Consider the following 27,284-nt stretch of genomic DNA (forward strand, 5'->3'; position numbering starts at 1 on the left):
ATGGGTCTGGGCCACAGTGGGCCCTCAATCTGTCTGCTCAGCAAGGAAGCAGCAACTCACTGTGGTAGGGACAGAGAACTATGGCTGGAAACTAAAGCTGCAGTCTTGCTAATAAAAAAAATAAATAAAAAAATAAATGTGTTATTTCTTATAAAACACCTAGAATAGTACTTGGTACACAGACAGTAGTTGTCTATGAATGTTTGTTCTTATTACCTGAGCTGACCTTTGATTCTAAACATCTTTGCATTATTATCATTGCCATTATTTTCCATTGTATATATCTATTATTCAGTAAATCACTAGTACCTACTGAGTACCAGGCACTGTTCTGGACACTGGAATACACCATGAATAAAATCAAAGTCCTGTCCTCATGGACAATGTATTTTACACATTCCTAAAATTATATTTTATGGCATAAAATATTCCAAATACATAGAAAATAATATGTCCACACTCTTATGCATATTTAATGAACACCACTATTTAGTACTATTTGCCTTCCATTGAGCATACAATAAAAAGCTTATTTATTTATTATTTATTTATATTTTTAATTAATTTTTTCCCCTTTTGTTGCCCTTGTGGTTTTATTGTTGTTGTAGTTATTGATGTCACCATTGTTGGATAGGACAGAGAGAAATGAAAAGAGGAAGGGGAGATAGGGGGGAGAGAATGACAGACACCTACAGACCTACTTTCACTGCTTGTGAAATGACTCCCCTGCAGGTAGAGAGCCGGGGGCTCAAACCAGGATCCTTAAGTCAGTCCTTGTGCTTGGCGTCATGTTTATTATTCATTTTAAGATAACTGATGAGAGAGAGAGAGATTTGGCAGCTTGCTTTTGAGAAAGGAAATAGAAAAATATCCTCAAATGTTTATGCTCTTCTGTCTAGTGGTCCCCACCCTGAAGATCACCACCAAGCCCCCTGAGGCCCACATCCACTCACATGAGAAAGTAGACCTTACTTGCCAGGTGTGCCACTTCTACCCTGCCTACGTGCACCTTACCTGGATGGAGAATGGGCACAAGATCCAGACTGCAGAGGCTGCACAGGCCACCAGGCACCCAGATGTGGCCTACTCTCTGGAGCACATGTGGCTGGCAAAGGCCACACCAGGAGGGAGGGAGTTTTCTGGGTGATGCAGGATGAGCAGCTGCCAGTCAAGGTCAACATTACCTTGAGGGCACAGGACTCCAGGGGAAAAGGTGGGTGCAGCCTCTGGTCCAGCCCTGCTAGCAACAGAGCTGGTAACAGCACTGTCAGGTATGAAACACAGGCCCTGGCCAGCTGCCTGGCTGCAGGGGCCCAGAGCAGTGCAGAACAGAGGCGAACGGAAAAGAAATAAGCTGGGCTAAAGCTTAGCCATTGATCCCTAAGACCCATTCTTGCCTCTTCACCTCACACCTCACTTTGAAGCCCTTCCTCTTTTCCTGACTCTAGGCACTCTCCATGTTGGAAGCTGTCCCTAGACTGCAGGAAACTGTAGTAACATGGAGTAGATAGAGCCAAATGCCTTCTAGGAAGGCACCTAACTATGATTGGGTCTGGGGCCAGCCATATAGCTCACATGGATAGTTTAATTGCTATGTCATGCATACAGACCAGGTTTGAACCTGGTTCCCTACTACACTGAAGGATCTTTGATATTGTGGTATCTTTCAGTCTGTCTCTATCTCTCTCTTTCTATATGGGAAAAAAAAGTTGGAGGGTGTAGATAGCATAATGGTTATGCAAAGACACTCTCATGCCCGAGGCTCTGAATTCTCAGGTTCAATCCCCCATACCACCATAAGCCAGAGATGATCAGTGTTCTGTTAAAAAAAAAAAAGTAAGACTTTTTCAATGGGAGTTTCCATAATTCAGTTTTAAACTCCCAACTCCTGTGCCTCACATTTGGGACTTACCTTTGAGTAGAGACATCCACTTACCTTTGGGACTTAACCTTTGAGTAGAGACACCTGACTCCAGGGATTCGATCACTGGCCTCTAGCTTCACATCCACCGACTTAACCTCTCCACCGCAGCCATCAGCCATGCCAGGAGAAGATTTCTAGTAATCTTAGCTTCTAGCCATAATCATGAAAACCTGCAGACACCCACTTCCAGCTTCCAATCACAGCTTTCAGATGCTTTCCCTTCTCTATCTCACTCTGCCCCTCTTTCTTCCCTTTCAACACCATATCTCCACAAAGACCAAACCATCCCAATGTATCCCACTTTTTCAAGCCATCCCTACATACCCCATCATTTCTCCTCTTTTCCTTATTAATGTTTTTGCTATTGGGGGGTGTGGAACTCTGGTGATGGGTAGTCTGTGAAATTTTACCCCTTTTTCCCTATGGTCTAGTCCATCATTACTAAATCAATAAAAGATAAAGAAAGAGAGCTAATAGGATAGCTAAGATGGATTGCATCATAGGCTCCCCACTATATACGATGAAATCTTACTTTCTGATGTGACTATACTTGTAGAAAGGGCTCTTAGAGGGTAGTTATAATCAAATACTTTGAGAAAGGTGGAGTCTTAATATGCTAGGGTCAGTAACTTGTTAAGAAGCAGAGTTACCTTTCTTTCTTTGTCTTTTCTCTTCTCTCAGAAATAAGGTGACCTCTATAAGCAAAGAAAAGTCTCACCAGAACCCAGTCAGTCAGTCAGGCAGGCACCCACATCTCCGGCTTTCTAGGCTTCAGAGATGTATGTATGTGATGTGTATGTGTAGTTGATAGAAGAGAGGAAAAGTAGAAGGAGTAATATTAAAAATGCTGCTAATTTTTCTGAACACAATCAGTAATTGATGATTGTGTGTGGCACTGAGCCTCTGTAGATGTTTGATTCCACTGCTTTTTTTTTAACTTTTATTTTTAAATTTCTGATAGAGAAGTCAACAGAGATGGAAAAGAGAGATGGAGAGATACAGGGAGAGAGAGAAAAGAGAGAGAGATGAGACATCACAGCAAGGTTCACCATCTGTGGATCTTCCCCACAGCCGTCCTCCTCCTCCTCCTCCTCCTCCTCCTCCCCGCCCCTCCTCCTCCTCCTCCTCCTGATTTCTCTCCCTGCTCTTTTTCTCTACACCTCCCCCAACTTAGCTGCTTCCAACCCGCATCCTCTAGGTATCCATTGAAGTTCTGATGTCATTTCCCACTAGGGGGAGCTGCCCATCAAGCAGTTCATATGTAGAGACACCTCTGCTTTTCTTGGTCCTGCTTGGATCAGCTCTGGGAAGAGGTGGGTGGTAGAAGAGTCATGATTGGTCATTCCTTGGTGAGCCATAGTATGTGGACTGACAGCTCTTCAGAACCACATAAATGGGGAGGAACAGCTCCTATAGGAATATGAGTTCTGTACTGCAGGTCCACACACTGCCAGCCAGGGACTGAATGCATGCTGCAGATAACACATTCCACAGCGGTGACTGGGCGCTGATCTCACTGCTTCTTTCCCTGATAGAATGAGTCAGTATTCGCCTCCTGTAAGAATTCTCAGGGGAATGATCACTCTCACTTTTCTGTTTCTTTGTCCTCTTTTGTTGTTGTTGTCCCACAGAAATAAGAAAAATCATTTACCTTGTCAGCTATGGACTGGGTGAAAATGCAGCTGGTTGACTCTCTCTCTCTCTCTCTCTCTCTATATATATATATATATATATATATGTATATATATATGTATATATATATATATAGAGAGAGAGAGAGGGATATATATATATAGAGAGAGAGGGATATATATATAGAGAGAGGGATATATATATATATATATATATATATATATATATATATATATATCCCTCTCTCTTGTTCACCAGAGCTGGCTTCTGGTGGAGTGCCTTCTCTAATCTGAAGGAGTCAACTGCTTTGGGTGGACTGCCTCTGAGTTTTTTTCTCTCTGTCCTGTATACTGCATATTGTGTACCACAGGCATTGCCTTCTGTTACAAGGTTAACCTCTCTTGTGGAGCTTGTTCCATGTGCCCTGTGGCCATCATTGGGTGGCTTCCCCACCCCCCAAGCTCAGCTCTGGTTTATGGTGGTGTGGGGGATTGAACCTGGAACTTTGGTCCTCAGGCATTAGAATCTCTTTTGATATTCATTATTCTATCTCCCTGGCATACTCATATATTGTTTTAAAGGCTTGTTTTATTGAGAACATAACAGAGAGAATATTATATGGGATGGAGAGAGGGGAGAAAGAAGCCAGAGTTCATTCTGGTACATGCAGTGCTGGAGGGACTGAGCTCGGAACCTCAGGCATGTGAGTCCAAATCTTTATCAGCTGAGATATTTCTCCAGTCTTGCACCCCTCAGATTTGCTAACAAACCTTTGCAGCTATATCTTTTTAATCTGTCCCCTAAAACCCTTCTATAGGGGCCTCCCTTTAAGCACCCCTGCCTCTGTGCAGTCATATGCCACTTACTGTGGAGAATGCTTGCTTCATACTGACGCCAGCATGTATCTTCCCTGCCACAGGAAAGGCAGCAGCAAGACTAGGGCCTCAGACAGCAGAACTGGGACTAGTAGGCAGGTGTGGCTCTGCACAAAAACTAGGTGATTTTTTTTTTCATTTTTCTCTTCCATCCTGCCTAAGGATGCAAGTCATAATATTATCTCAAGTCTATATTCAAATCTCAACTGTAAGCATTCTGATATTTATTTCTTCCTGAGTGGTCATATATACTCCTCAAAATTTGGTGCTTCAACTTCAGGGTCTCCTGCAAACCCTTCCCCAGGGATTTCTACACTGACACTTCTCCCTGACAAGCCCTCAAGCCATTGAAACAGCCACTTTCAGGTTTGGACCCCTCCACCCTTTCAATACACTCCTGCCTCCCTCTGGCAACCGTGTTCTGCAGAATTTGGGTTGGTTTGACTTTGTCCTCATGCTTTGTATCTTTATAGCCCACATGCATTGGTCCTTTTACTCTTTGTTTTGCTGAGCATGATCCTCATCCAGTTCTACCCATATATTCAGAAAAGACAAGCTTTCATCTTTGTTATGGCTGGGTAGCATTTCACTGTGTACAGATGCCACATCTTCTTTATCTAGTCATTTATTGCTGGCTACTTTAGCATTTCTGTATTTTAGCTATTGAAAATAGCACTGCAGTGAACAGAGGTGTGCAAATATCTTTTTATAAACCAGAGATTCATGTTTTTATATTCTCTAGATACTTAGAATTACTGGATCATATGATAGTTCTACTCTTTTTCTTAAATCTCATTATGCTTGTTAAGCTTATCCAGTAGTCTTTTTTTTTTTTTAGTGATTTACTTTCAGAGGGGCTAGGCCACTTTACATTCCCAACAACAGTGTAGAAGTTTCCTTTTTTTCCCCCTCCACATCCTCACTAGCACACACAGACACACACACACACACAAACACACACACACACACACACAAACACACACACACACACACACACACACACAAACACACACACACACACAATATAGGACATTCTTACAGGGATGTGGTGGTATCTCAGTGTTGTTTCAATTTGCATTTCCCTCAAAATAAGTAATGAAGAACATTTTTGTGTGCCTATTGCTCATTTGTGTGTCTTCTTCAATAAATGCCTTTCCAGCTCTTCTCTTTTTTGTGTGTGTGTATTCGATCAATTGTTTTGTTTTTTAGTTTTGTGAGTTCTTTATATATCTTGGGTATCAGTCCTTTGTCAGATGTTTGGTATGGAAATATTGTCTCCCACTCAGTAGGATGTCTTCATTTTAATGATCATTTATCTTGCCGTGCAGAGGCTTTTTAGTTTGATGCAATCCCATTTGTTTGTTTCTGCTTTTGTTTCCCTTGCCATTGAAGTCCTGTTTCAAAAACTTCACTGAAGCCAATGTCATGGAGGGGATTTTTTTTTCTGGGCCTATTTTCTTTAGTCTATTTTATAGTTTCAAGTCTAACATCTACGCCTTCAACCCATTTAACTTCACTTTTTGTGTGACATTGTAAGGGCAATCTAGTTTCATTCTTTTATGTGTGGTCACCCAGTTTTCCCAACACCATTTAATGAAGGGACATTCTTCTTTTTTTTTTTAATTTATCTTTTATTTCAGAAAGGATAAATGAACAAAACCATAGGGTAGAAGGGGTACAACTCCACACAATTCCCGCCACCCAATCTCCATATCCCATCCCTTCCCCTGATAGCTTTCCCACTCTCTGTCCCTCTGGAAGCATGGACCCAGGGTCGTGGGTTGCAGAAGGTGGAAGGTCTGGCTTCTGTAATTGCTTCCCTGTTGAACATGGGCGTTGACTGGTCGACCGGTCCATACTCCTAGTATGCCTCTCTCTTTCCCTAGTAGGGTGGGTCTCTGGGGAAGGGACATTCTTCTTTCCATTGTACGTACTTGTGGAGGTAACCAATTAAGGGGTTGAACTGGTCACTGTCATATTGGGGTTTGCTGCCTCTGACCTTTTCTGGATTCCTGGATTCAGTTACTGTGACTGGAAACTGACTAACTGGAAGATCATCTTGTGCCACCTCTGGAGTGGCTCCTAAGGACTTCTTGCCTTGCCTTCTGCCTGGCATCTGGGCGATGGAGGATCTGTGCTGACTGTTTGCTGTCTCTATGGTGCTCAACCCTGAAATGAGCTGAAAGTAGGAAAGTACTACAGTTAATGATTATGGGGTCAACTGTGCAGTGGTAGAAACAGCTGACATGAACAGAAAGAGACCTTAACCTGGAGTCAGAACTTCTGGGTTGGAATGTAGTTTCTGTTTGCTGTGAGGCCTTTGGTACATTTAACACTCTCGGATTCCTTTATTTCTCTGTGTCAAAACTATCAATACTAACAATTGTTTATATGATGGTGATGAAAGACCACTTAGAAAGTGATTGATATGTGCTGCATATTCTACACCAGCTGCTTTAATTATGTATTAGTTCTGAGAATTAAGAATCAACAGCCCCTCTAAACTCCATTTGCAGGTAGGAAGCAGAGGCTTAGAGAATAAAATTGCTCAGGCTCACCTTGTGGAGTGGCTGGGAATGCAAACTTTAGTTGAGAGTGTCTCTCCTGCCCCCTAGAGCCTGTGTTTACAGTTTCTTCCTTATCTGCCGGTTTACACATCTGGCCTGTGAGCAGTCAGGCACTCTTTCCTTCCAGAGACCGAGGGCAGAGCTAAGCAGAAGTCACGGCCACCAGATTAGTTCAGTCTGCAGAACCCTGGCTCTGTCACAGACTAGCTATTAACTTTGCACATGTCACCCAGACTTTCTAAGCTTCACTTTCCTCACTTCTCAAATGAAGCTAGTAACTAGCCCCCATGCTTCAGGGCCACGCTGAGAACTGGCTGAATTAGCAGTTCCTTCTTCTTCTAGCGTTTGCCCTTCTTCCGTAGCCAGTTAACAGCGTCAGATTGAGCCTGATGTAAAGTTTCGAGACCTCCTTTGAATCTGGAGAGGTGGCAGTCGTTGACTATGTGGGTCATAGTCTGTCTGTAGCTGCAGGGGCAGTTCGGGTCGTCTCTGGCTCCCCAGCGGTGGAACATAGCGGCGCACCCGCCATGGCCTGTTCGATAGCGACTGAGGAGAGCCCAATCATAACGTGTTAGGTCAAAGCCGGGTTGACGCTTGCAGGGGTCTGTGATGAGGTGTTTGTTCTTTACCTCAGCTGACTGCCAATTCTGTTTCCAAGAGTCTGGAACAGAGAAGTTCAGTGTAGGCGTAGGAGACCAGATTGGATGACGGGACGTCAAGCGTTGGGCAGGGTGGGCGAAGATATCCGCGTATATTGGCAGGTCCAGTTGAGCATAGACGTGGGAAATGAACTTAAATGATGCCGCATCCCGATGAATATCTGGCGGGGCGATGTTGCTAAGAACTGGCAGCCATGGAACCGGGGTGGAATGGATGGTTCCAGAAATTATCCTCATGGAGGAATATAATTTGGAGTCGACCAAGTGGACATGGGGGCTATAGAACCATACTGGGGCACAGTATTCTGCAGTGGAATAGCATAATGCCAGAGATGATGATCGTAGTGTGGAAGCGCTCGTGCCCCATGAGGAGCTGGCCAGTCTTGCAATGATGTTATTCCTCGCGCCCACCTTTGCTGCAGTTTTTATGAGATTATGCAGTTTTTATGAGATTATGCAGTTTTTATGAGATTATGCAGTTTTTATGAGCAGTTCCTCAGGGCATGGTTGTGTGAAGTGGGTATCTGTAGAGATGAGGTGTGGTGGAGTTAGCCTCCTTGCAGACTGCAGCAGTCCTGTGTGCTGACAATGCCTCTGAGATGGACTTCAGAAACAGCCCACTGTCAGTCATTAAACCATTCCAAGGAGGACCAATGAGGCATCCAAACAAGAGTGTTGAGGTTTTGTGGCCACTGGTACCTGAGTACCTCCATGCCCTCTCATGGGAGCCTCTCTTCTTGCAGGTAGGTTTAGTCACTCTCATCCCATTCAAGGACCCCTGCAGCAATCTGAACCAGGCATGTCCTGGATTATCCACAAATCAGATTACAGTGACCTAGATTAAGAACAACTATAGTCTCTTCAAGCCCCAGACCAGCATCTATCTGAGTGGAAACTCCTACAACATGAGCAGCTCGTCCCACTGAGGGCCGATGACATGTCTTCCCTCATCCACTGCCACATCCAGCACAAGTTGACTGCAGTTTTCCAGAAAACCATCAAGCTGGACCAGTACCTCCGTGGTAAGGACACTCTCTCAGCTCAACTGGGTTAATGAGGAATTGGGCTGGGGCCTCCCTGAACCTTGGTTTCTTCAGCTGGAAAATGGCACATCCCTTCCTTGCTTGTAGCAAGGGTTCATTCAATGAAAAATGCAGTCACAAAGTACTGAGCAAACACCCTGAATATACTAACCACACAGAAGCCACAGCTGTTGTCATCACTCCTTACTACTACTTTTCCTATCATCTTTCAGATCTCCATTGCCATCTGTAAAATGGAAGCAAAATATCTTTTTGGAATTTAATTTTATCATTATTATTTTATATGAAGCAGCTACAAAGGCCTTTGTGAATTTCTCATTGATGAGGACTGTAATATCCTTTGATCATGACCCATCCCTAGATAAAAGCCACATTTTTCTTTTCTTTTCTTTTTATTTCTTTATTGGGGGGTTAATTGTTTACAGTCGACAGTAAAATACAATAGTTTGAACATGCATAATATTTCCCAGTGTTCCACATAACAATTCAATCCCCACTAGAACCTCCTCTGCCACCATGTTCCACACACTGTCTGCCTCACACACTTAAAGAAGGGACTGAGATGGGAGTTGGGCAGTAGCACAGTGGGTAGAGTGCAGGTGGTGCAAAGCACAAGGACCGGCGTAAGAGTCCCAGTTCTAGCCCCCAGCTCCCCACCCGCAGGGGAATATCGCTTCACAGGCAGTAAAGCAGGTCTGCAGGTGTCTATCTTTCTCTCCCCGTCTTCCCCTCCTCTCTCCATTTCTCTCTGCCCTATCCAACAAGGACATCAATAACAACAACAATAACAACAACAACAACAACAACAACAACAAAGGGACCGAGAATCAGGGAAGTGAAGGCACTGGGATGGTAGAACTGGAGAGTGGGGGCCAGGTGGTAGCAAGCCTGGTTGAGCACATGCATTACTATGTGTAAGAACCCAGATTTGAGCCTCCACCCCCCATATGCAGTGAGGAAGTTTCACAAGAGATGAAGCAGGGCTATGGGTATCTCTCTTTCTCTGTCCCTTTCTGTCTCCCCTCTCCTCTCAAGTTCTCTCTGTCCTATCCAATAAAATAGAAGGAAGAAAAGAAAGAGGGGGAAAAAAGAAGAAAAGATGGCTGCCAAGAGCAGTGGACTCATAGTGTTGGCTCCTGTGATAATCTTTTTTAAAAAATATCTTTACTTATTATTGGATAGAGGAAGATAAATCAAGAAGGAGGAGATAGAGAGAGACAGACACCTGCAGCCCTGCTTTAGCACTCGTGAAGCTTTCCCCTGCTGGTGGGGACTGGGGGCTTGAACCAGGTGCTTAACCAGGTGCACTTAACCAGGTGCGCCAACACCTGATCCCCCCTGTGATAATCTTAGAGGCAATAAAATAAAAGAAAGAAAGAAAGAAAGGAAGGAAGGAAGGAAGGAAGGAAGGAAGGAAGGAAGGAAGGAAGGGGAGGAGATAGAAAGAGAGAAAGGGAAAAAGAAAAGAAAAAAGCTGGGGAGAGAGAGCACTTTGGGGGTGAATTCAAACTCTGATTCTGTGACTTACCAGCTTCTTAAGTTCTCTGTTGCAGTGTCTTTGATTATAAAATAGAAACATGGCAATTCAAGAAGATTTCCTTATCTGTATTTATCATATTTCCCTTAGAGTTAGGTCAATTTTTTAGATAAGCAAAAATAACAGAAAAGACAACTATCCACCCATGAACGGAATACTTACGAAATTAGCTCCTGGAGCCAAGTAGTGGTGCACCTGGTTGAATACACATATTACAATGTACAAGGTTCAATCCCCCAGTGACCACATGGGGGAGGGAAAGCTTCACAAGCAATGAAGCAATGCTGCAGTTTTCTCTCTTATCCCTTCCCATCTCTTCTTCCCTCTCAATTACTACCTCTATATCTCTATATGAAATAGAGAAAGAGAGAGAGAGAGAGTAAGAGAGAGAGAGAAAGATTGAAGAAATCAGCTCCTTTTCAGAGCTCCTCCCTATTCAACACTTCCTGCACCTCAAGAATTACAGGAATATCTTTGTGGGTGACTTTATTTGGGTTCCCCCACAAGCAGAGCCTGAAACTAAGGCTTGTGTGCAGGTGGTGGGGAGATGATTCAGAGAGATTGGGATAGGAAGGGAATGACAGTGAGGGTAGGACACCCCAAAAAGGTGGGTTGCTGTCTTTGTTTTTGTGTTGTTGTTATCAAGGGGGCTTCACCACTCTGGGATGACTTTCTCTGATAGAAAAAGAGAGATGGGGTCGGGCGGTAGCGCAGCAGGTTAAGCGCATGTGGCAGTGTGAGGGTCCCAGTTGGAGCCCCTGGCTCCCCACCTACAGGAAAACTGCTTCACAGGCGGTGAAGCAGGTCTGCAGGTGTCTCTCTTTCTCTCCCCCTCTCTGTCCTCCCCTCCTCTCTCCATTTCTTTCTGTCCTAACGATGACGACATCAATAACAACTACAATAATAACTACGGGGGAAATCAATTGTATGTCTCAAAGGTTCTCAGGAGACAAACTGAATCTTTTTAATAGATAGGCTACGTATTTGATATGCGGACTCTCTCAAAAGCCTAGACCAAGTAGATTGGAGGCTTCCAATAGCACAGCTATATACAAGATACTGGGTACTGTACAGCAAACCATAACAAAGGGACTTTTCAAAGTTAACCCAATTAACAAATAATGTGATGATAATATTAACTATTGATTGTCTTTTTGAACCCTAAGACAGCAGGAACCTCACATCTTCACTATAGAGCCCCTACTTCCCCCAGTCCTGGCACCCATGGATAGGGCTCACTTTCCCGTATGCTTCTCCCAATCCATACCAAATAATATTGCATCCGCCGATCACAACCTAACCAAAGCAACGATTGCCATCTCAACATGCTTCACCTCAGAGTGTATCCAGAGACTTCACGTGTGGAATGACAACCCTTCAGCTTCATTACTCGGGTGAGACCTTTCCTTTTATAGTACACTCTAATTTCATCTCAGGTAGTTCACTTTCTAACAAAGTCCCATAACCTAGACATACACCAGTTTCTGTGAGAGAGAGCGTATGCGCACACGTATCCATAAACTACTGCAAAATATATACCTGAAAGCAGGATTACACTAGAGTTTGCAGTGAGTACCTCCCCAACACTTCCTCTCCACTATTCCAATCTTGGGATCCATGTTTGCTCAACAAATTGTTTGGCTTTGTATGTTAACTCTCTTTTCAATCACCAGGTTCCAGATGCCACCAGGATGCTGGCTAGGCTTCCCTGGATTGAAGACCCCACCAATGTGTCCTGGAGCTCAGCTTCCCCAGAGACACACCTTACTAGGGAAAGAGAGAGGCAGACTGGGAGTATGGACCGACCAGTCAACGCCCATGTTCAGCGGGGAAGCAATTACAGAAGCCAGACCCTCTACCTTCTGCAACCCTCAACGACCCTGGGTCCATGCTCCCAGAGGGCTAGAGAATGGGAAGGCTATCATGGGAGAGGGTGGGTTATGGGGATTGGGTGGTGGGAATTGTGTGGAGTTGTACCCCTCCTACCTTATGCTTTTGTTCACTAATCCTTTCTTAAATTAAAAATTTAAATAAAAAAAAAAACAATAATAACTACAACAGCAATAAAAAACAACAAGGGCAACAAAAGTGAAAATAAATAAATAAATATAAAAAAGAAAAAGAGAGACAGAGAGAGAGAGAGAGAGAAAGAAATCACAGCACCAAAGTTTCTTCCTTCATTGTGGTGGTGACCAGGCTAGAACCTGTATCGTGCACACGACAAAGCAGACACATTATCCAGGTGAATTATCTTACTGGCTCTAAAAGTGCGAGTTATTAACTGGCTGCCTCTGTGGATAACAGGTTCAATGTCACTTCAGGATGGCCTTAGGAGACTGTGAGACAGGGTTGCACCTGGCTGGGTTGGGTGAGATTTCATGGTTTTGAATAAATCCTAAGGCAGAAAACCATGAATGTTCCCCATCTGAAGTGGGACATGTCCTGCCCTGCACCACTGCCCAAGACCAGGTGGTTACTGGCAGATGGAACCCAGAAATTCTCTAAGAGGGAGGCTCGTTTTGAATGAGGTGTGGTAAACACAACACCACACTGTGCAAAAAGAATCTTCATTCTTTGCAAAGTGAATTCAGAGAGCTTACAAAAGTTGCATTTCAAGATGCAAATGATGTTAGGGGAATGCTACTTTCCTAGGCAAAACCTCAAGATGGTTACAGATGGAAGAATTAAGAAAAAGTCTGGTGGGTATTTTATAAACTAACACTTCGATGAAAAGAGTTCCCTGGTGGGGGGGGACTGACTTAGTACTCAAATAATGTTTCAAATTTACCATCTAGGGCAGAGCATCTGAGTGCAAAGTTACCATCCAATGATTGCACTATAAACTTAAAATTTGAAATAAAGGATTTGTTGGCACTGTACTACTATAAGTTCTTACTTGGAAAATTATGCCAACTTCCTCATGCTCCCAGCACTTCTTCCTGCTGAGAGTTGGGATATAACTGCACCTGTATCATTTATTTAATTTAAAATATTGATATAAGTTAAATAAACTTATTTTCTTTTTTTATTTTTTATTTTTTATTTAATAAAGGATTAATGAACAAAAACATAAGGTAGGAGGGGTACAACTCCACACAGTTCCCACCACCCAATCTCCATAACCCACCCCCTCCCATGATAGCTTTCCCATTCTCTAGCCCTCTGGGAGCATGGACCCAGGGTCATTGAGGGTGACAGAAGGTAGAAGGTCTGGCGTGCATGTGGTGCAGAGCGCAAGGACCAGCGTAAGGATCTTCCATTTGAGCCCCCAGTTCCCCACCTGCAGCGGGGTCGCTTCACAGGCGGTGAAGCAGGTCTGCAGGTGTCTATCTTTCTCTCCCCTTTTCTGTCTCCCCTTCTCTCTCGATTTCTCTCTGTCCTATCTGACAACAATGACAGCAATAACAAAAAAAAAAAAGTTAAAAGAGTCTATGAAATTTTCAATCTTAAAGCATCAGGGGCCAGGCAGTGGTGCACTGGGTAAAGCGCACATAGTAGGAAGTACAAGGACCCACACAAGGATCCTGGTTCAAGCCCCCAGTTCCCAACCTGCAAGAGGTGGGGGTGTCACTTCATAAGAGGTAAAACAGGTATGCAAGTGTCTTTCTCTCTCCCTCTCTGTCTTCCCCTCCTCTCTCAATTTCTCTGTCTTATATAAAAATGGAAGAAAAAATGGCCACCAAGAGCAGTGGATTTGTACTGCTGGCACTGAGCCCCAGTGATAACCCTGGAGGGAAAAAATATATATATCAGTGACTAGAGTGAGTCAGCTGAATCATAGTTGTTAACTGGAATGCAAGCTTTTAAAAAAAATTTTATTATTTTTTAAAATTTTTTCTCTTTTGTTGCCCTTGTTGTTTATTGTTGTTGTTGTTATTGCTGTCGTTGTTGCTGGATAGGACAGAGAGAAGTGGAGAGAGGAGGGGAAGACAGAGAGGGAGAGAGATAGACAGACACCTGCAGACCTGCTTCACTGCCTGTGAAGCGAACCCCCTGCAGGTGGGGAGCAGAGGGCTCAAACCGGGATCCTTAAGGCCAGTCCTTGCTTCGTGCAATGTGTGCTTAACCCTCTGTGCCACTGCTTGGCTCTCCCAGAATTCAAACCTTTATGTTTAAGGAACAAAGTGGAAAAGAAAGGAAAGATTAGGATGGTTTTCATCCCATTCAAAATTCCATTATCTTTCTTCCCTTACACCCATCTACCCATCTGTGTACCCACCCATCAGGCCAGCCAGCTGACTGACAATGCATTTGACATGCATTTGCTCGTGCTCACCGATCATGCATTTTCCCATGCATACACATGTTAAACAATATTAAACCATTCTCTGTGGCAGGCCCCAGACCCCAGGCCCCAGGCCCCAGCATATAACCCCATTGTCTAGGAGCTCCATGTTCTCATGGGGCACTTCCTACAATAATCATCTGCTTTCTCTAGGTTGTGTCAGTTCCCCCAGCAGTGGCAGTGTCCCAGTCTTCACCCTCCTTGGATTTGGTGGTGGTGACCTGCCATGTGCAGAGGTTCTATCAACAGAATGTGCATCTCACCTGGCTAGAGAACTGTCATGCATTCAAGAGATCTGAGCAACCCACATCCACTAAGAATAGTGACGGAACCTAAAGTCTGAAAAACATGCAGGTGGTGAATTCATCAGTGCAAGGGTCTGAGAGGATGCTCTCCTGCAAAGTACAACATGAGGAGCATGCTCCCATCTGGAATAACCTCATACTGCCCCCAGCAGCACAAGGCCCATCCAAGTCCACTGACAGGCCAGGTAAGTTCACCTCTACTCCTGTGAGCAGCTAGGTCACATTGTCTCCTGAGGGGAATTCCAGAAGGGACTTGGAGGAGAGAGGGCTTAATAATTCTTGATGTTTTGCCCAACAGAAGAGCAGAAGAGTCTGTGATTTTTGAAATAACTACAATGATTCTGGCTAGTGGTTTCTCTTAGGTAACTGCCGCCCTAGGTGCTTCTTTCATTCTGAGAAATGAGCAAGTTTCCAACTGAAACTTTTGGAAAATTTCCAAGAGAAATTTCAGCTTGGGATGGTCACATTGATGATTTAAAGGTGGCCATCAGCAATGCTTTCTTGTTAAATACCATATGAACTAGCGATAACCCCATAGAACTAGATAAACAAGTCTGTAAGACTTGATTGAACTACCTTATCTTGAGGATCCTGTGACATCTGTTTCAACAACAGTGCAGGCTTTGGACTCCTACAGGGATTTCACTCTCTCTGTGCTTCTGCTCACTCATCTGGAGATGAGTCTAAAGTGCAGATGGATCTAATAAAGTTTTCTTATCTCATAAAGCACTTCTTCTAGCGTTTGCCCTTCTTCCGTAGCCAGTCAACAGCATCAGGTTGAGCCTGATGTAAAGTTTCGAGACCTCCTTTGAATCTGGAGAGGTGGCAGTCGTTGACTATGTGGGTCATAGTCTGTCTGGAGCTGCAGGGGCAGTTCGGGTCGTCTCTGGCTCCCCAGCGGTGGAACATAGCGGCGCACCCGCCATGGCCTGTTCGATAGCGATTGAGGAGAGCCCAATCATAACGTGTTAGGTCAAAGCCGGGTTGACGCTTGCAGGGGTCTGTGATGAGGTGTTTGTTCTTTACCTCAGCTGACTGCCAATTCTGTTTCCAAGAGTCTGGAACAGAGAAGTTCAGTGTAGGTGTAGGAGACCAGATTGGATGACGGGACGTCAAGCATTGGACAGGGTGGGTGAAGATACCCGCGTATATTGGCAGGTCCGGTCGAGCGTAGACGTGGGAAATGAACTTAGATGATGCCGCATCCCGACGAATATCTGGTGGGGCGATGTTGCTAAGAACTGGCAGCCATGGAACCGGGGTGGAATGGATGGTTCCAGAAATTATCCTCATGGAGGAATATAATTTGGAGTCGACCAAGTGGACATGGGGGCTACAGAACCATACTGGGGCACAGTATTCTGCAGTGAAATAGCATAATGCCAGAGATGATGATCGCAGTGTGGAAGCGCTCGCGCCCCATGAGGAGCTGGCCAGTCTTGCAATGATGTTATTCCTCGCGCCCACCTTTGCTGCAGTTTTTATGAGATGATTGTGAAATGACAGAGTGCAATCGAGAGTAACGCCAAGATAGACTGGCTGGGCTTCATGCCAGATTCTCATATCGTCAAGTTGCACATTAAGCTCACGCGAGGCAGAGGCATGGTGTAGATGGAAAACAGATGATACCGTTTTTGCAGTGCTAGGGATTAGTCGCCATTTTTTACAGTAATCAGATATCAGAAACATGTCTTTCGTGAGTGTTTCCTCGAGGATGTCGAACTTGGATGCCTGAGTTGCACAGCAGATGTCATCGGCGTAGATGAACTTCCTTGAAGAAGTTTCTGGGAGGTCATTGATGTAAATATTAAATAGCGTAGGAGCCAGAACAGAGCCCTGGGGGAGGCCACTTGAGACAAGTCTCCATCTGCTAGACTTGTCACCCAGATGCACCCGGAATCTTCTGTTTTGGAGAAGAAACGATATAGTGTTGGCCACCCATGGAGGCAGGCATCTTGAGATCTTGACTAGGAGACCACGATGCCAGACCGTGTCATAGGCTGCTGTGAGATCAACAAAGACAGCACCCGTCTTTAAATTCTTCTGGAATCCATTTTCAATGTAAGTTGAGAAGGCCAGGATTTGTTCGCAAGTAGATCTTACTGGGTGGAAACCAGCTTGGGCATAAAGCACTAATGAGAATCAATGGAATAAATATATCAAGTCCATATATATCTACAATAAATGTCATATAGAATTACTACGATTGGAATTCAAAGAGAGCTATTTAAATTCTGTTAATAGTGACTGTAGTTGTGAAATTGTGACAGTTGAGTCAGTTATCCATCGGGGCCTCAATTTCTTTGTCTGTAGATGGTGCGAATGATTATAAGTTACAACTATAAGACTGGAGGGTAGGGAGCTGCCAGTTTCATACCTCGAAGTCAGGTACATTAGCTGGTATGTGGCAGCCATTCAAATCAATATTTATTGGTTCATATTTAAGATAAGGCTTAATTAAGGTAATTTCTTTTCAAAAGAGAGTTAGGTACAGAGAAAAGAATATGAATTCAACATCCTGACAAGTAGCTAATGTGTTGGGCTCTTAAGTATGGACATTGAGCTCAATACCTAGGATCACATGCCAGAGTGATACCCCAGTTTTCTCTCAATTATCCTTTCTTATAAATAAATACATAAGCAAATCTTTTTAAAAATTTATTTATAAAATGGAAACACTGACAAAAACCATAGGATAAGAGAGGTACAACTTCACACAATTCCCACCACCAGAACTCTGTATCCAATCCCCCTCCCCTGATAGCTTTCCTATCCTTTAACCCTCTGGGAGTATAGACCCAGGGTCATTATGGGGTACAGAAGGTGGAAGGTCTGTAATTGCTTCTCCGCTGAGCATTGGCATTGGCAGATCGATCCATACTCCCAGCCTGTCTCTCTCTTTCCCTAGTGGGGCAAATAAATCTTTAAAAATAATATGGGCTTGGAAATCACATGAATTTCATACAACTTAATGGCTCTGGGACTTCCTGGCAATCAGACCTCAAAGAAGATATTAAATTACAGAGCCCTAGCTGACTCATCCTTCTGCCTACTGGTATTTAGGTCCTGAGATGTCAACCCTTATCTTTATGACTTCCCTCCTGGGCTTCAAAGTGCTGCTGGTGATGATTTTCACAGCCACCTATATCCACACATGGTGGAAACTTTAATGGTGAGTTATGTGTAGAACTTAATCCTTAGAGACAAGAGTCTGGGCCACCATCATGGACTGAAAAGGTGTCCAAGGTGAGTCTGTAAAGTCACACAGTGCTCACAAGGGTGATCTAGTCTTATGAGAAGGTTCTTGAACATGCTCATTTTCCTCCTGAGTTTTTCAGTTCTCATACATAGTATCAGGAGTTTAAAAAATTTCAAGTTAAAGTGCTTAGGACCCTGGAGGCGGAAATCCAAAATTTGGAAGTGGGATAAGTTCAGACCTTTGTGGTACAATCTTCAAAATAACCACTCACACCCACATACTGCTACATATTTCAGTTTTGATATGATGTATCTTTGGAAAGAACAAGGAAAGAACCATTAATATGAACTAATAGAAGCTATCTGAAGGAACTGAAGGTGGTAATGATGGGAGGATGAATATGAGTATGGGAGAGCATTTAGAACTCAGAAAGTGGTGGTGGGGTGATGAGTAGGAGTATTATTTCTGATCTATACAATGAACTCAAGCCAAGTAGAGTCTGTGCAGATAGCAGGTGATCCTGAAAATACTTATGAAATTAGTACCCGAGTGAATAAACAAATGAATTATTTTTCCTTCCATTTCTTGTACACCTGACTCCTGACCTTCCCAAGGACCTCAGATGAGAAGAACTTGGAAATATCTGAATGTTCCCCAAGACCCCTGCCCTTTGCTCTGCTGCCCATTGCCACCATGAACATGTTCTTTTCCTCACAGATTCCAGATGCCCTTCTCAGAGTCTTGGGACTGAGTCAAGGATGGACTTTGGTCATGGGGACTCGGGAACATGGGGGTTTTAATGTATTAAGTTTCAAATGCTTTCTATTTGTTAATATTTTCATCTTGCGGAATATTAAAAATATTGTTACTATTTCAGTGGGTTTTTTTTTACTACGGTGTAGGGTTATAATTGGTTTTGAATTTCAATCATATTCAACAACCTCATAAAATTCTCACAATGTTAATAGTGTGGATGTTCATTTTCTAGATAACTCTTAATTTATCAGTTACCTAAAATTAGCAGTAATCATTATCAAAGTTAGCTTTCAGAATGAAACAGTTCCCAAGTTCCATAAATGGAGTATGAAGTCTCCTAACCAACCCATCGCAACCTCTCATCTTCCAGAGGTAGACATTTTCAACTTTTTGAACTGAATATTTCAGTTACTTCTATATCCCACACAGCAGGTGTGTCATGTTGCTTCACTTTGATTTTGGTTAGGTTTGTTTCTTGACTCCTTGTGATGAGTGAAGGGGATTCCCTATCCTGTTTCTCTTGACCTCATGTCTCACAGGCTCGCTCTCTGCTCCATTACCCCAATATGCCTATATTTTTATTTTGGATAACTTCATTAGCCAGTTTCTACATTACAATGACCGAGATTGGGATTTATAGATGAATCCTGAAACACTCCCAGCTTTTGCTTATGGTGACCCTTTGATATGGAGGTGTATGTAACCACCTCTATAACCAAGATGCAGGACAATCCATGACAATAAAATTCTCCTTTTTGCTAACTCTTAAATAGTTGGCTACAGCCCCACTATATGCCAAATTTCTGACTAATGCCAGTATGTTCTTCATCTCTCTTTGAAAATACTACATAAGTAGATCCTTTCAGTATGTAATGGTTTGTTAGCCATGCACATTAAGAAATTTAGAAACAGTTGTACAGGAGAGTCGGGCAGTAGTGCAGTGGGTTAAGCGCAGGTGGTGCAAAGCACAAAGACCTGTGTAAGGATCCCGGTTCGAGCCTCTGGCTCCCCATCTGCAGGGGAGTCGCTTCACAAGTGGTGAAGCAGGTCTGCAGGTGTCTATCTTTCTCTCCCCCTCTCTGTCTTTCCCTCCTCTCTCCATTTCTCTCTGTCCTATCCAACAATGACGACAACAAGAATAACTACAACAATAAAACAACAAGGGCAACAAAAGGGAATGAATAAATAAATATTAAAAAAAGAAACAGTTGGACATACAAATAATTCATTCCTTTTCATTGCTGGGTAGTGTTTCTTTGAGTGGATGTACCACCATTTTAATAGTTTGTTTAATAATTTACTTATTATTGCTTACTACTGAGCATTTGAAGTTCCATTTTTGTTATTACAAAGACAGCTGCTGTAATAAAAATAATAAAAACATATAATAATAATAAAAGACAGCTAATAAAAGTCATATAATAATAATAATAAAAGACAGCTTTTATTCATAGGTTTGTGGACATAAATAAGTTTTCATTTATTGGAAATAAATGCCTGGGACTTTAATTTTGGGGCTGTATAGTTCATTTCCTCTCCAAAAATAGAAACTGTTTTTTGTTTTTGTTGTTGTTGTTGGATGCAGGCAGAGGGTTTGTAGTTTTCTTTTCCTGGGCTCTTCTGCTTCTTGCCTATATTCAAGTGGCTTTTGTTTTCCTATTACTTTTGACATAATTTACAGGAAAAAAATTCAACTTAAAAGAATAGATTTCAGAGACTCGGGGATATGTCACACCTTGCAAGTCACATAGTATACAAATATATTTTGATTACTTACCATGTGTCAGGAATATTAGAGGAAACTTTAATTCATTTGTGAGTAAAGATACAAAAGTATTTGCCTACAAGGGGCTCCCATCTATTGGAAGATATGACAGTAAGTAAGAGACATACTAAAAATTAATTGTTAGGATATTAGAATTGAATAAATGCTAAAGGAAAAAGTAAGTATTGATGGATAAGAGAATCAGGAGAATATAAGGTGGGGTTGGAAGAAACGTACACAAGATTTGCTTTTGATTAAGAGAAGGATGCTACTTTGACTTATGTCACTACAAGAAATGATGTCTAGTTTTTAGGATGCTTGAAAATAATGTTTTGGGGGATAGGAAATAACTCACCCAGTAGGGCAAGTGCCATACTATGCAGGTGGCCCACAGTGTGAGCCTCAGCACTAAATGAGAGTACTATGACACCAGGAGTAAGATCTTTCTCTCTCTCTCTCTCTCTCTCTCTCTGCCTAAAATGAAAAGAAAAAGAAAAAAATGAAAAAACTGGCACTGGAATAGTGGGATCCAGCATTCCTGAGGAACCAGCTCTGGAAAAAAAAATGAAACAAACAAACAGAATAGGTTTTGTGTTTCTCTCTGTCTCCAGAATCTGACACACACTGGGGAAGTGAAACCTTCCTAACCTGGAAAATGCTTCACCTACAGTTAAAGATCAGAGGTGACTTGTGTTCCTTCAGTTATTAACTCACTGTCAAACACAGTCACACACACTTCTTTTCAAAAGTATATGAAAACAGACAATTTTGAAATCAGATATCTTCTTCCTTTCTTGCACCATGGTTCTGTCTCCACATTCAAGTGCAGGTTTCTCAAATCTGTCATCCATTAAAAGCACACATTTACATTTTTCCTTAAGTCATTCTATACAATACAAGAACTCTACATGGAGTGATCACCTTTGTTGTGGCAAACTATACATAACATTATGTTTAGCATTGCCATCACTTTCACAGGTAAAATTCAGTAGTATTAAGTATTCACAACATTATAAAGCCATCACCAATATATTTCCAGAATATTTTTTAACTTCCGCAGCAGAAACTTTGTACCTATTTAATAAAAAAGCCCCAAATCCTCCTTCTTCCTACCCCCTGATAATCTCTTTTTAATTTTATTTATTTATTTATTATCAGAGCACTATTCAGATCTGGCTTATGGTGGTGCGAGAGATTGAACCTGGGACTTTGGAGCCTCAGGCATGAGAATCTCTTTGTCTAACCATCATGCTATCTACTCCTGCCCACCCCTGATAATCTTTTATCCTACTTTTCTGCCAATGAATTTTCTTATTAAAGGCACTTCATATTAATATATTGATATTTTGTCCCCCTGTATACGGCTTATATCACTTAGGATAATACATACAAAATTCTCCCTTATTATAAAATGCATCATATATTATTTCTTTTTAGGAATGTATAATATCACATTGTAAATATAATCAACACATTTTATTTGTCTCCCCAGATAATACCTTTGACCCATCTTCATGTTAGCTATTGGGCTCAGGCAAAAATTAGTAAAGTCATGGGCCTCTTAGAATATACCTAAAATAGACCTACTAATTTTTTCCAAAACAGAGACCTCAAATCTCACCTGCTATATTCATCATACCTTTAGGTTCTAGATTATTAAATAATTTTTTCTTCTTTATATATTAATGCTTTTTCAGACACCGAGTTACAAATGCTACCATGATGCCATCCTGACTTCCCTGGGCAGTTGACCTCACTAATGTACCCTGGAACTCCACCTCTCCAGAGCCCTGCCCCACTAGGGAAAGAGAGAGACAGGCTGGGAGTATGGATCAACCTACCAACACCCATGTTCAGTGGAGAAGCAATTGTAGAAGTCAGACCTTCTACCTTCTACACCCCATAATTATTCTGGGTCCGTATTCCCAGAGAGATAAATAATAGGAAAGCTTCCAGTGGAGGGGATGGGATATGGAACCCTGGTAGTGGGAAATTGTGGGCTCACTCTGGGTCCCCCATCCCCTTGGCCAGCAGAAGCAAGAGTCAGAGTGGCCCCCTGGGAGTCCTGGGGTAGCTCTGTGTGTCGAGGGCAAGTGCTAAGAGAGACAAGCAGTCATCTCTGTGAGAACCTCAGTGGGACAACTCATTTATTGGGGGGAAAGGAAGGCAAATATACCCATTGCTCAGGGGGAAGATTGAGGTAATTATTAACCAAAACACAGAGCAACACAATGCATAGTCACATTTTGACCTATAGACCTACAGATCACAAGTAAAAGGGTTTGATCACAAGCTTCACAATGTATATTTTTCCAGAGGTAGACTGCAAGCACTTTAGGACTGGAGAGGGGGATGGAGGGAAGGGAAGCAGCTGAGCAACCAGGGTGTTTGCTGTGGGTTTTTAGGTTAGCCATGCACAGTAATTTATGCTCTTTGTTTAAAAAGGGAGGAAGGGTGGCATGTGTAGAGAGGCGCCCACATCCAGGGATCCAAATAATAAATTCCAGAGGTCAGGAGGGACCTGCCACAGCTCAACCTGCAGTGGGGGAGGGCCTGGGGTCTACCGCTCAGACTCTCATGGAAACAGTGGCCTGGACTTTCCAGATAGTGGGCCCAGCCCCCAACAGGAAATGTGTGAAATTTTACTCCTCTTATCCTGTGGTTTTGTTCATATTTGCTTTTTTTTTATTTTGTAAATAAATAAATAAATAAATACTAGGGCCAAGTGGTGGAACACCTGATTAAGTGCACACATTACAGTGTGCAAAGACCCAGGTTCAAGCCCCTGGTCCCCATCTGAAAGGGGAAAACTTCACAAGTAGTGAAACAGGGCTGCAGGTCTCTTTTTCTCTCTCTCCAGAGTCCCTCAATCCAAGTGTCCATTTTTATTCCAGTACCACATAGTGACACACTATTTTGTCTACTATTGCTTTGTAGTATAGACTAAAATTGGAGAGCATGAGGCCTCTGTTTGTTTTCCTGTTTTTATCAAAAGTACTATGCTATTCATGGGTTTTTGTGCTTCCACACAAATTTTTGGACAAATTTTTCAATTCCTTCGAAAAAAAAATGCTATTGACATTGATACAGATTACACTGAAACTGGAGATAGTTTTTGGTAGAATTTTAGTAATGCTATTCTTCAGTCCAGGAAGAAGGTCTGTTCTTTGGTTTCTGTGTGTCATTCTCTATTTCTTTTAACAATATCCTATAGTTTTCCATACAAAGATCTTTCACCTCCCTTATGAGATTCACCCCAAGCTATTTTGTCTTTTCGGCCAAGTTTTCCTTCTGATTAAACCCCATGTGCATGGAGAGCTCTATACCTCAAGTGTCCAGATGATGGAGTAGATTCATCACAAGCATGTGATCTCTGTGGAAGAGATTTCCCACAAAAATATATATCCCACAAAAACCCATCAACCACTTCTGCTCACAATCAGTGGTCTAACGAAACTCACAGTCCACCAAAGCGTTCACCCAGTGAAAGTGCAGTCATTTTAGAGTAGACAGCCAGAAACAGTTGGTGAAGACAGACACTCAAAAAGAGTTTAGTCATTCAGACATTCTCTGTCACATTATCTACCCTCTAGATGTCTCAGTTTCCTCATTGGTAATAGGATCTCAAATACAGGTTCATTTCAAGCTTCTTTGTGGTGATTCAAGGGGTTGAGTTTATGTTGTAGTATGCACTGATAAGCATTTGAGGAAACTTACTCACAAGGATGAATATCTAATTGTGTTTCCCTTCAGAAGTAGCAAGTGAGGAGCTTCAGGTGACCCAGCCTGAGAAGTCGCTGTCAGTCACAGCTGGAGAGATAGTCACTCTCCTCTGGACCATGACCTTTGTGCTCCCTGTGGGGGATGTCAGGTGGTTCAGGGGCACAGAGCCAGGCCAGAAGGAAATATATAGTTTCAAATATGGCCACAATCCCCGAGTAACAAGTGTATCAGGTGTCAGAAAGAGAGACAACATGAACTTTTCCATCCGTATCAGTAACGTCACCCCAGCAGATGCCAGTGTCTACTACTGTGTGAAGTTCCAGAAAGGGAGGTCTCATGACGTGGAGATTAAGTCTGGACCAGGCACCCAGCTCACCATGAGTGGTAAGTACCATATGCGCTCCTTCATTTTTCTTTGTATCTGATTTTAACACCTAACCCACTCATTTTATTAGAGTAATGTTTGATCTCCTGTACATACAAGGAGACACTGAGATTCAAAGATACAATACAGATAACCCTAAATGACTGATCTTATAAATGTTTGGCTCCACCCTTCATTGCACATGAGCTCTTGACTAGCCTTTTTCTTTTTTTTTTAATTTTATTTATTTATTTTACCTTCTGTTGCCCTTGTTGTTTTTATTGTTGTTGTAGTTACTATTGTTGTCGTCGTTGTTAGATAGGACAGAGAGAAATGGAGAAAGATGGGGAAGACTGAGGGGGGAGAGAAAGATAGACACCTATAGACCTGCTTCACTGCCTGTGAAGCGATTCCCCTGCAGGTGGGGAGCTGGGGGCTCAAACCGGATCCTTATGCAGGTCTTTGTGCTTCGCACGAGTGCTTAACCCACTGAGCTACCACCCAACTCCTGACTAGTCTTTTTCTATTAAGCTTGCAACATAAATGGCACACAATGTACTCCCTCAGAGACTGGTGGGAGAGCTAAAACTGTGAGTGGGGTTCAGCCCAAGGTCAGTCTCCCAAGACACTCTGAATGAATGGTAACTGATGACAGCATCTCAGTATCTTGATCCTCCAGGGTTGGTGAGGCTGCTATGGTTTCTATGACTGTCTTCAAAATATTTGAAGAGTTTTAGAAAGTCAATTCATTGTTTTAAAAGGCAAATATTTGCTCTCTGGAGACTGTTACAAAAGATGCTGAGTAATAATATACAGTTTAAAGATACTCTATTGCACTCTTACAGAAATACTGTCCTCAGTGTGAATTTAATAACCATTAAGAAATGAGATTCAGGAAAACAACTTAATTATATATTACACTGATTTGCTGAGTGCATAGCCTAGGTTTGAGCATGGCCTCCATCAAAACTGAAAGAAGCTTCAGTGCTGTAATTTCTTTCCCCTTCTCTATCTCACTTTTCTAACAAAAACAAAGAAAACAAAGAGTAGCCCAGAACAGTAGATCCCTGGAGATGAAAAAGGAAAAGAAACAAAAAGGAAAAAAAAAAAAAAGAAAAAAAGAAAAGAAAAACGTCTTTTTCAGTTTTTTAATACTCAGTGATCTTTAGCTTCAATCTAAATCTGACCCAAGATAACTCAGATTCAGAAAGACATTTTTGGGGAAGGGAAAATGCTTCCATGGCCTGAATTCCTCTCCCTGAAACCCCCTGTGGGAGAGATGCCTGCCATATATTTCACAGACAAGGATCCAGGAGGTATAGGGTCACATGTAACTGGCAATTTGGCTCCAGCATCCATGAGGACCTGATGTATCAGGGCTTCCCTCATTCACTCCTATAAACACTTTCTCAAGATTTGGTAAGGTGTTTAGGCGAGGCCTGCTAGGGAAAGTTAATATAAAGTGAGACCAAATGGTATCTTTGTTCCCAGGCCCAGATTCATGAAAATGCTTCCACAGAGCAAAGAAGCCGGACTCTGAACTCAGGCCTGGAGTTCCCTGTCGCTCTGTCCCTGACTCAAAGTTCAGTTCTGAGGACATCTGTATCCTTCTCCCTCCTCCCCCACCCTCCCTGTAAGCGAGAATGATGGCACATGCTCCTAGTATTAATAGGAAGATTTTAAAAATATTCATTTTTATTTTATTGGATAGAGGCATAGAGAAATTGAGACGGGAAAGATAGAAAGGAATAAAGAAACAGAGACATCTGCAGCACTATTTCACTGCTCTTGAAGCTTTCCCCCTGCGGGTGAAGACTGGGGACTGAGCCTGGGTCATTGTGCATAGTAACATGTACGTTTAACCAGGTGCACCACCGCCTGACTCCTCTTAGTAGGAAGATTTTTAAAGAATTAACTTAATATGTTAACAGCGACCATGGTTACTGTGTATCTTTACTCCTTTTGTAGCCAAACCCTCTCCCCCAGTGGTCCAAGGCCCTGTAGTAAGGGCCACACCTGGGCAGAGAGTGAGCTTCACCTGTAAGACCCATGGCTTCTCCCCCAGAAACATCAGCCTGAAATGGTTCAAAAATGGGAACGAGCTCCCAGCCTCCCACACAGACATAGAACCAGAGGAGAGTGACGTGTCCTACAGCGTGTCCAGCACACCTGAGGTGACCCTAGCTCCGAGGGATGTGCGCTCCCAGGTCATTTGTGAGGTGACCCACATCACCCTGATGGGGGGCCCTCCTATTCGTGGGAGTGCCAGTCTGAGGTGGAGGACCCACAATGTCTGCCCAAGTTTCACCTCTCCCTGCATGATCCTCCAAGCCTACCCCCTCTTCCTCAAGCTTTTGCTCCTGGTCTTGAATTGCTTCTGAAATCGAAATCCCAGCAGTCTTTTTTTCCTGAATTTGTTGGTCACTCACTCATGTGTTCATGGCAGGTGCAGGTGAACATGTTCTACCAGCCAAGCTTATGCTAGATAGTTTCACTGACTTTACAAATACCAGCTCCAACTACTGAGTGCCTACTGTAACCATAACCCCAAGTGCTAAGAAAATTCACTTCTTTTGCTACAGTTATCATGTTCCCATTGTGGTAGGACTGGACTGTGCTTGTAGATTTTACTCATATTACTTATTACTCA

General features: G+C 42.8%; 1 pseudogene; it reads left to right on the forward strand.

Annotated features, from left to right (window-relative positions):
- Window positions 1–27,015, forward strand: LOC103113518 (signal-regulatory protein beta-1-like; annotated as a pseudogene).
- Window positions 27,016–27,284: the final 269 nt, after the last annotated feature.

The sequence above is a fragment of the Erinaceus europaeus genome, chromosome 1, assembly GCF_950295315.1.
Source record: "Erinaceus europaeus chromosome 1, mEriEur2.1, whole genome shotgun sequence".
NCBI lineage: Eukaryota > Metazoa > Chordata > Mammalia > Eulipotyphla > Erinaceidae > Erinaceus > Erinaceus europaeus.